The sequence below is a fragment of the Cervus canadensis genome, chromosome 25 (assembly GCF_019320065.1).
Source record: "Cervus canadensis isolate Bull #8, Minnesota chromosome 25, ASM1932006v1, whole genome shotgun sequence".
Classification (NCBI taxonomy): domain Eukaryota; kingdom Metazoa; phylum Chordata; class Mammalia; order Artiodactyla; family Cervidae; genus Cervus; species Cervus canadensis.
The window spans coordinates 22,286,700-22,294,496 of record NC_057410.1 but is presented as its reverse complement, the minus strand read 5'-3'; the positions used below and the strand labels follow the sequence as shown (position 1 = coordinate 22,294,496).

At 47.7% G+C, this 7,797-nt stretch overlaps 1 protein-coding gene across 7 annotated transcripts in view; it reads left to right on the top strand.

Moving 5' to 3' along the window:
- The first annotated feature begins 458 nt into the window (after positions 1–458).
- Positions 459–7,797, top strand: part of SLC38A1 (solute carrier family 38 member 1) — a 71,122-nt gene continuing 63,783 nt past the window's right edge. For 3 of the 7 annotated variants that reach the window (XR_006265355.1, XM_043446314.1, XM_043446310.1), the window contains exon 1: positions 1,290–1,520. The gene's annotated coding sequence lies outside the window, so the exon portion shown is untranslated. Of the gene's footprint in view, positions 929–949; positions 1,256–1,289; positions 1,521–7,797 lie in introns of those variants that run through there. The other 4 variants (XM_043446312.1, XM_043446311.1, XM_043446316.1 and 1 more) reach the window with 3 other exon arrangements.

The following is a 7,797-nucleotide window of genomic DNA, read 5'->3' as shown; positions in this document are numbered from 1 at the left end:
GGGTCTCCCCCCTAGTCCATAGCGCGCCCCAGCTCAGCAAAGCTACCCAGTCCCCTCAACAGAGCCCCTCAGCATAGATCTCGGGGTAGGGGCTGGCCGGGACTGCGGGCGCTGGATCCGGAAGAGGGGAGGCGCCTCCCACTGCGGGTGACGGACAAAGGCTCTCCAGAGGTGCCCGCGCTCCCCGCCGACCCCGACCTCCTCTGCGCGGTCCTTAGGGAGCCTCCAACGCCGCTCCCTCGCTGCTAGCGGCTCCCACGCCACCGGCAGGGCTGTGAGCCGAGCAGCCACTCCCGCGGCCATCCTCACGCGGCGCCCTTCCCACAATGCAACTCCCCTCGCTCACGCGCCCCGGCCCGGCCCCGGCGTACCCCCAGTGCACCCCCAGCCCCCCATCGCACAGCCCTCCTCGCCTCCTTCCGTGCCCTCCAAGCCCCCTCCCCCCTCCATCTCCGAGGGCTGCCAGTCTCCGGCCACCGCTGCAGCTGGGCTCTGGGCTCGCCGCAGGGCACCTGGAGGGCGTGGAGCAGGTGTCCAGGTTGCGAGCACACTCAGCTCCCGGTGCTACCGCCGGCGCTCCCGGCGCACAAGCGCCCCGCAACCCCTCCCTCGCTCCCTCTCTCCCTCTCTCTTTCCGATGCTCAACCTCCGCCGGCCGCGGTCGCCGCATCCTCGGCGGACGGCGACAAGGAGGCAGCCAGGGGCGGCCGCCTAGGCAAGAGACACCATGTGACGGGCACCGCTCAGTGACACGCAGCTTCGGTTAAAGAGCGGACGCGCAGGAGGGGAGGCGACGGCACGCGAGACGCGGATGATTAGCCGGAACAGCTAAACCATCGCGAGCCATGGATGCGCAAGGGCGACGCGTCCCCCAGTAGGAGAATGACTGTGATTTGACTCGCGACCCTCTGCGGCCGAGCGAGCGGATGTAAGTGCGAGGCTGGCGAGCACCGCGTGGGTAAGGGTTGCTGGTGGGGGGAGCTTCTGATGCAATCGTCCCCGAAAGGAGGAGGAGAGCCAGGAGTGCGCGGGCTGGGGCGGCACGCCGCTCCGCCAGAAGGTCGCCGCCCTTCACCTTCCTCGGAAATCCGCCACGCCACGCCGAGCCTCCCCGCCCAGCCCTCGCTGACGGAGGGCACCTTTCATCCGCCAAGGCAGCCAGACCTTGACACAAAGGACACCGCAAGGCTGGGGGAAAATCCGGGAAGGGCGGATACCACTTTTCCCCCGTTGTTTTTTTTTTTTTTTGCTGGAGGTAAGAGGATTTCCTGTTCCTAGGGAGAGCTGAGGGAGCAGCGGTGGGGAGGAAAGGGACGTTTTAGATGTGAGAGGAGGCGGTAACGTAGAAGTCATCTCTGCGAGCGTGAAAGGAAGGAGTGCGCGGCTGAGCCGGATGCGTTCGGATTTTGCTTTTACCAGGAGAAAAGTCTGATCCACGGTTCTGCTGACCGCCTGCGACAGTGTAAAGAGGCGCGGAGCCCCTGGTTTCAGCATTGCGTGGCCTGCGGCTTACTTTTGGGGTCTGTTTTCTTAGTGGGAGATTGTGGTGCCAGATATGGTTAAATCATTCGCGGGTTAGGGACCACGCGGGTCTAGAGCGCGCGCCGAGGTGAGGGCTGCCCTGCATTCCCGAGGAGTGGTTGAGTGCTGGGCATTTGTGGGGAATTTGCTGTGTCTTAGGAGCCCCAGGGAAGGCATGTGATGTCCCCGGCGTTGAGTGTGCGGCCGGCTGGGTCTCGGGGACTGGCCGCGGAGCCCGAGTAAACAGGAACACGCTCGCCGGCCCTTCTCGAGCTCTGCCCGGCTCTCCGTAACAGAGAGGATGCGGGCTGTGAGGTTGGGGGACGGGGGATGAGGGGGTTGTTAAGGGATGCTGGCAGTGACTCACTGCCCTTTCCCGCCCCAAAGAGCTTCTTTCCCCAAGGAAGGAGAGAAGAGGGAAGTGCGGTTCTGAAGACTGGGAGCCGCTGGAGCTGGCGAACAAAAGGGCACCGATTGCGCGGGGCTCGGGGGCCGAGGGTCCTCCCCAGCACTCCCACTTCTTCCCCCGACCCCCGAATCACCCTCGCGTCCCTAAATGTTACCACGATAGTCCTTTAACCTCGCCGGGCGGGTGCCCGAAGGAAAGTGCTCCTTCGCCCCGGTGCACGCTCCCACTACCGTCATTCCCCTCCCGGAGCTTCAGCACCCACTGGTACCCCCAGGCTCCAGGGCTGCCTGGGCGCCGCTTCCCTGTGGAAGTGCCCAGCCCTGGGTTTGGACTGAATTGTAGTTAGAAGGTACAAGTATACATATGGCGGCAAAAGGAACTTCGCGGTAACGGCGTTTGGCTGGTGCCTTTCGTAGGCTGCTTTCGGCTTGGGAAGTTGGTGCTACAATTGAGAGTCCTTTGTGTCTGACCGGGTTTTTATTGCTCTGGTTCTCCGGTGAAAACCTAATTGCCACCAGGATCACATACTTTCGCCGACGAATCCCTGGTGATGTATTTCATGAGTTGAAAAAGACCCGAGCGCTAGGAAACCGTATTTATTTGCTTTTGGAAAAGGATCTGACATCTCTGCCGTAGGTCTAAGACTTTTTAATATAAGGGGAAGGAGAAAATAAATCCATCGTTTGCAGACTCCAGGGCCCAACAAGACTGTAATTTGTCACCTTGATAGAAGAAACTGCGGCAACTCGTGCTTTTTCTGACGTCAGAACGACGACGGAAATAAAACCTGAGCTAGGTGGCTGGCTGGCCTCATTGTTAAATGAATCTCTCGCCGGCTGGGTATTCCTGAAATCTATCAGCCAAGTCAGGGCTCTGATCCATGGTAGGCCCCCTGGATTTCAGTTTGGGCCCCAACCTCAAATTGGCTTTTCTCCTTACAGTTATTCAGTTCTCTAAGTAGTTCCTTAGACATCAGGAAACTCACCTGGTTTGGCTTGAGATTTTAACCTTGATGAGGTGAATTCGCTTTTTTCCCCCTGAACATATTCAGTGAGTGTTTCCTGCTGAGAGTTTATGTGGCAGTTAGCAACTGCAAGGTAAAGTTGCTGTTTCTGTGAGATGTCCCTTCTCCTGGGGGGAAACAGACAATAAATACATCTATAAATGAATGTTGGAGATTTGTTCTTGCAGTGAACAAATAAAACCAGATGAAATCTTGTGAGGAAGGCTGATGCCTGAGATAGATGACCCTCTAGGTGGATCTTTGTAAGAGGGTACATTTGTCCTGAGACTAAGAGACCAGGCACCTGATTATTGCTAGACTGTTTTTCTGTCTCTGGATGATGCATGAGGGCAAAATTAGTCTTACGGTTTTTTCCCTAGTGCCCAGCACAGAATAACTGCTTAAAAAATGCCTGTTGGATTGAGATCTTAGTCAAAACATCTTGTTCACCACTTATTGCTACTGTTGACCATCCCTTTGTTTCTAGACCTCATTATTTGTTCCTCTGCTAAGTTGAAGCGTTGGAGTCTCTTTCTCTCCTTCTTCTCTCTTACCTTCTCTCTGTTTCTGAGCAGTTACCATGAACCTGCAAATGACTCATAAACCTGTCTTTTCATCTCCATTCCCATTGCCCAGGTTCAGGTCTCTATCACTTGATTTAGACAGGGCAGTTTAAGGAGTTTATTGTAATTCAGAAATGGTGAAACAGACATGGAGGTGCCTTGAAGAAACCAGCACTCAGGGGAGCAGATGCAAGTGCAGTGAAGGGTAAAGAGTGAAGTAGCCAGCAGAGGAGGTGTAATGGGCTTCTAGTTGGTCTCCTTGGTATCAAGCTCTGCTCCCCTAATTCAGTCTCAACACTTCCATGGGCCCTGTATTTTTAAAACTAATTTTTAACTAATCTGTCTTTTGAAAACCTTCAGTGGTTTTCAAAAACCTCTGGTTTTCAAAATCAGTTGCCTACAGTTAAAGTCTAAATTCCTTAGTCAGACACCTGGGACCTTCCACAATCTGTTCCTCACCTCTTTCTATCACTTTCTCCCAGTTCACCCTATGTCCTCCCTGTCACTTTCTGCCTCAGTATTAATCCTGATCCCAACTGGAATGCCTGCTGAAATGCTGTATATTTGTAAAAGGCTTAGCCCAAATGCCACTTTCTGCCTCTTCAAATAAGTGTTCACTGATCACCTCCTAGCCTTTTCATATTTATCTTTCACATTTTGCACTATCAGTCCAGGTGATGGAAGGTGAAGTAAGGACAGATACTTTGAGTCAAATGTAAATGCCCAGTCTCAACTTAACCAGCCTAGACACCTTGGGCAAACTGTTTAGCATCTCTGAGCCTCAGTTCCACCCCCCCCCCCCAATTTGTTAAATGGTAGTGATGGTGGTGATGATAGTAGTACTTATTGAGTTGTCCTGAAGGGTTAATGAGAATAACAGATGTGAAGAGCTTGGCACACTGTTAGTGCTCCATAGGTATTGAATTAAAAGAGACTTCAGGTTTCTCATCTATCAGAGGAGGTAGGGGAAGTTGATCAGGAAAGTTCCCCTTACCTCTATTGTTCAATGAATATTTAATCATTTAAAAATATTTTTCTGAAAATGTCTTAATGGAAACTACCTGAAACTTTTCAGTCTCTGGGTGAATGTGCATCTATGAAAGGTAGTATGGAGGTGGGGGAGGCAAGTGCATAGAAGGAAGTGAAATCCAATTAGCATCATAAACTTTAGAGAAGGACACCTTATAACAATGGCCCTAAATTGAGTCTTTTTAAAAAGCTTATATCTGGAAGTTGATCGCATTTTAGTCATTGGTTTTCAGCTCACCACCTGTGTGTTAGGGTTACCTACTAAACATAAAGGAATCCAGTGATAGGAGAGTACCATGGTTTGGGTAAACTTTGCAAGCACCCAGGTTGCTGTCAAGGAACTCTGCCTCAGGTAATGCCATAGTGTATCTTCAAACTCTGCTAATCTGCAGGTTTAGGAGATAGGTCAAGATTAATGATTCTCAAAGCAGGCTTCACACCAGATTCACCTAAAGTCTTTTAAAAGCTACCAATGCCCAGACTCCATTTCCAGAGATTCAGATTTAGTTGGCCTGGCATAGAGCTCAGACGGGAATTTTTTAAAAACAACACCAGAGTAATTTTTGTAAGTGATTTAGATTTCAAAACAAGCCAAACAAAAGCAGAAATTAAATGACGACTTCCATATATCGTTTGTTTAAACCTCTTGGTAATATGAAGTTATGAGCTTGATTGGCTTTTTCCCTGACTTCACGAAACCAACTGGTTGTTGACATGATGGAGTCACAGCCTCTGGTTACAATTTATGACTTGAATTTTCCCAGGTAAAGAAGCCCGTCAGAGTGATGCAGCCAGGGCAACATAAAGATTTAATGTGTGGATCTCAGTTTCCATCTCTTAGGAGTGATACAAGACAAAGAAGATTGGAAAAGAAGGGAACAATGGAAAGGAAAAGGAAAGGGAGAGTTTATGGCCTGAGGTCTGGGAGGAGGTGGCTTTGAGTTGGGAGAATGGCAGGACAGAGCACAGAGGAAAAGTTGGGCTTGATTTATTGAACTGGTTTTATTATGTTGGTGACTATAGAACCAAGTGAAACCTGTGGGTGTATTTTGTAGGACTTGTTCTCTTAAAATTGTTTGGAATTAGTTGTCAACATTTAAGTATCTGAATTTCACTTAAAACTTGATTTCTGGCATTTCTTGAAAAGAAATAAAAAGATCTGTCTTATTTTTACTGAAATAGATGAGACACATGTTCCCCAGTTTCTTGTACCCAATCTGCTTTGCTCATTTGTCTTACCTACTTGGGCTCCAGCTACATTTGTTTTTAGCTTTTAATATAATCTGCAGATCTTAATATTGGCAACACATTAGAATCTTCTCAAAGCATTTAAAATATCCATGCTTAGATTCCATTCTAGATGAACTGAATCAGAAACTGGTGTGTGTTAGGGGGCATGTTATCACTGTTATTTTTCCAAAGCTCCCAAGGTGATTTCTATGTGTAGTTAGAATTGAGGACTACTAGTCTGAGTCACCCATTCAAAAGACTTGTCTACAAGCCCTTCTTATCTCTGAAGGTGATCCATTAAGAAACAGCATATAGAATGATAAGTCCAGAGGATTTTAGAACCAAGAGAGATCTTTGAGAGTGCATCCATTAATCCAAACTTCACATTCTCTCTGAGAAAAAGTCCAAAAAGAAAAAAAGCTTGTTCAAAGACTGTAACATCATTTAGTATGAATTATGGTGTTTTATTATATTTTCTCTTTTCAAATAAAGGTATATTTTTAAATGTTTATAAGTGATCCCCTTTACATGCACCACTCTCTGGTGCTTTCAGTTTGTCATGATTTCTATTTTTCCTAGAGTATTTTATTTGGAGTTAGCTAAGTGAAGTGACGTCGCTCAGTCGTGTCCGACTCTTTGCGACCACGTGGACTGTAGCCGACCAGGCTCCTCAGTCCATGGGATTTTCCAGGCAAGAATACTGGAGTGGGTTGCCATTTCCTTCTCCAGGAGTTAGCTAGAACTGAAAAAAAAAAGTTACCATTCATTGTTTTTAGTCCAGGAGTAATTCTCGATCAGAGGTATTACTAGAGCAAAAAGTACATGTGCAGAGAAAGAGACTTTCTCAAAGGTTATGGGAATATATTTGAGACTGTTTTTGAACTCTGTACATAATTACTTAAATCTATTAATTTTCAGTTGATGAGAAAGATTTTTACTTTTGTGTATTCACACTGCTCAAAGACACTCACTGTTCTAATTAAAGTTAAAGTTTTAAATGTAATATACAATACAATCTGTCCTCCTGTATCCAGAGTTGCAGGTTAACTTCATTAACTTCTAAAGTTGATTAGTATGTTCTCTCTTTGAGAAATCAGAATAATTCCAGAACATCTGAATGGGAAGGTTAACTCCTAGACATCTTAGGCTGGGCATGTTGATAAGAGACATTTGAAAAATCCATCTAGATGAGTCAAAGATTTTAATGTAAAAAATAAAATTGTGAAAGTTATAGAAGAAAACATGGGAGGGAACTTTTGGGGGGATAGGCAGTAAAGGCTCTGGAGTAGGAAATGGCAACCCACTCCAGTATTATTGCCTGGAAAATTCCATGGACAGAAGAGCCTGGCGGGCTACTGTCCATGGAGTCTCAGAGTTGGACAGGACTGAGCCCACAGCACAGCACTGAAGGAGGCTTTTCTTCACTGTGGACGCCTTTGTCCTTTATGAAGGCTGTACCGTGTACATGTATTACCGAGTCAAATATTTTCTAATAAAATGAAATAGTTAAATACAAAAATAAAAATAAAACATCATCTAGGAACCTGAACAGAGTTCTTGTGGAGTAGTTGTTGGGATACTATAAACGACAGGACCAAGGGTCCATCATTACAAGGAAGTGAGCTGTTCCTCTCTGCCCCACGCAGGAGTGGTCAGTCCTTATTGCCCTGAGAGCTCCCTGTAACACAGGGCTTCTCATCCCCAGGGCTCTGGCCTTTGGGGCCAGATAAGGCTTTGATGTGAATAGCTGTCCTGTGCATTGTATGATGTTTAGCAGCACCTCTGATCTCTGTCCGCTAGAAGCCTACAGTACCCTCTCACTTGTGACTGCCCAAAACGTCTCCAGGCATGGCCAATGTCCACTGAGGGCGGGGGCCTAAATGGTCCCTAGTTGAGAACCACTACTTTAATATAACCCTTTCTGTGGGCTTGTAGAAATCATACCAAGAATTCTTAAATATTCCAGCCATAGTGACTGGGTTGTTAATGATAGATACCTTTCATTAATATAGTACTTGACAATTTTAAATATATTATCACAT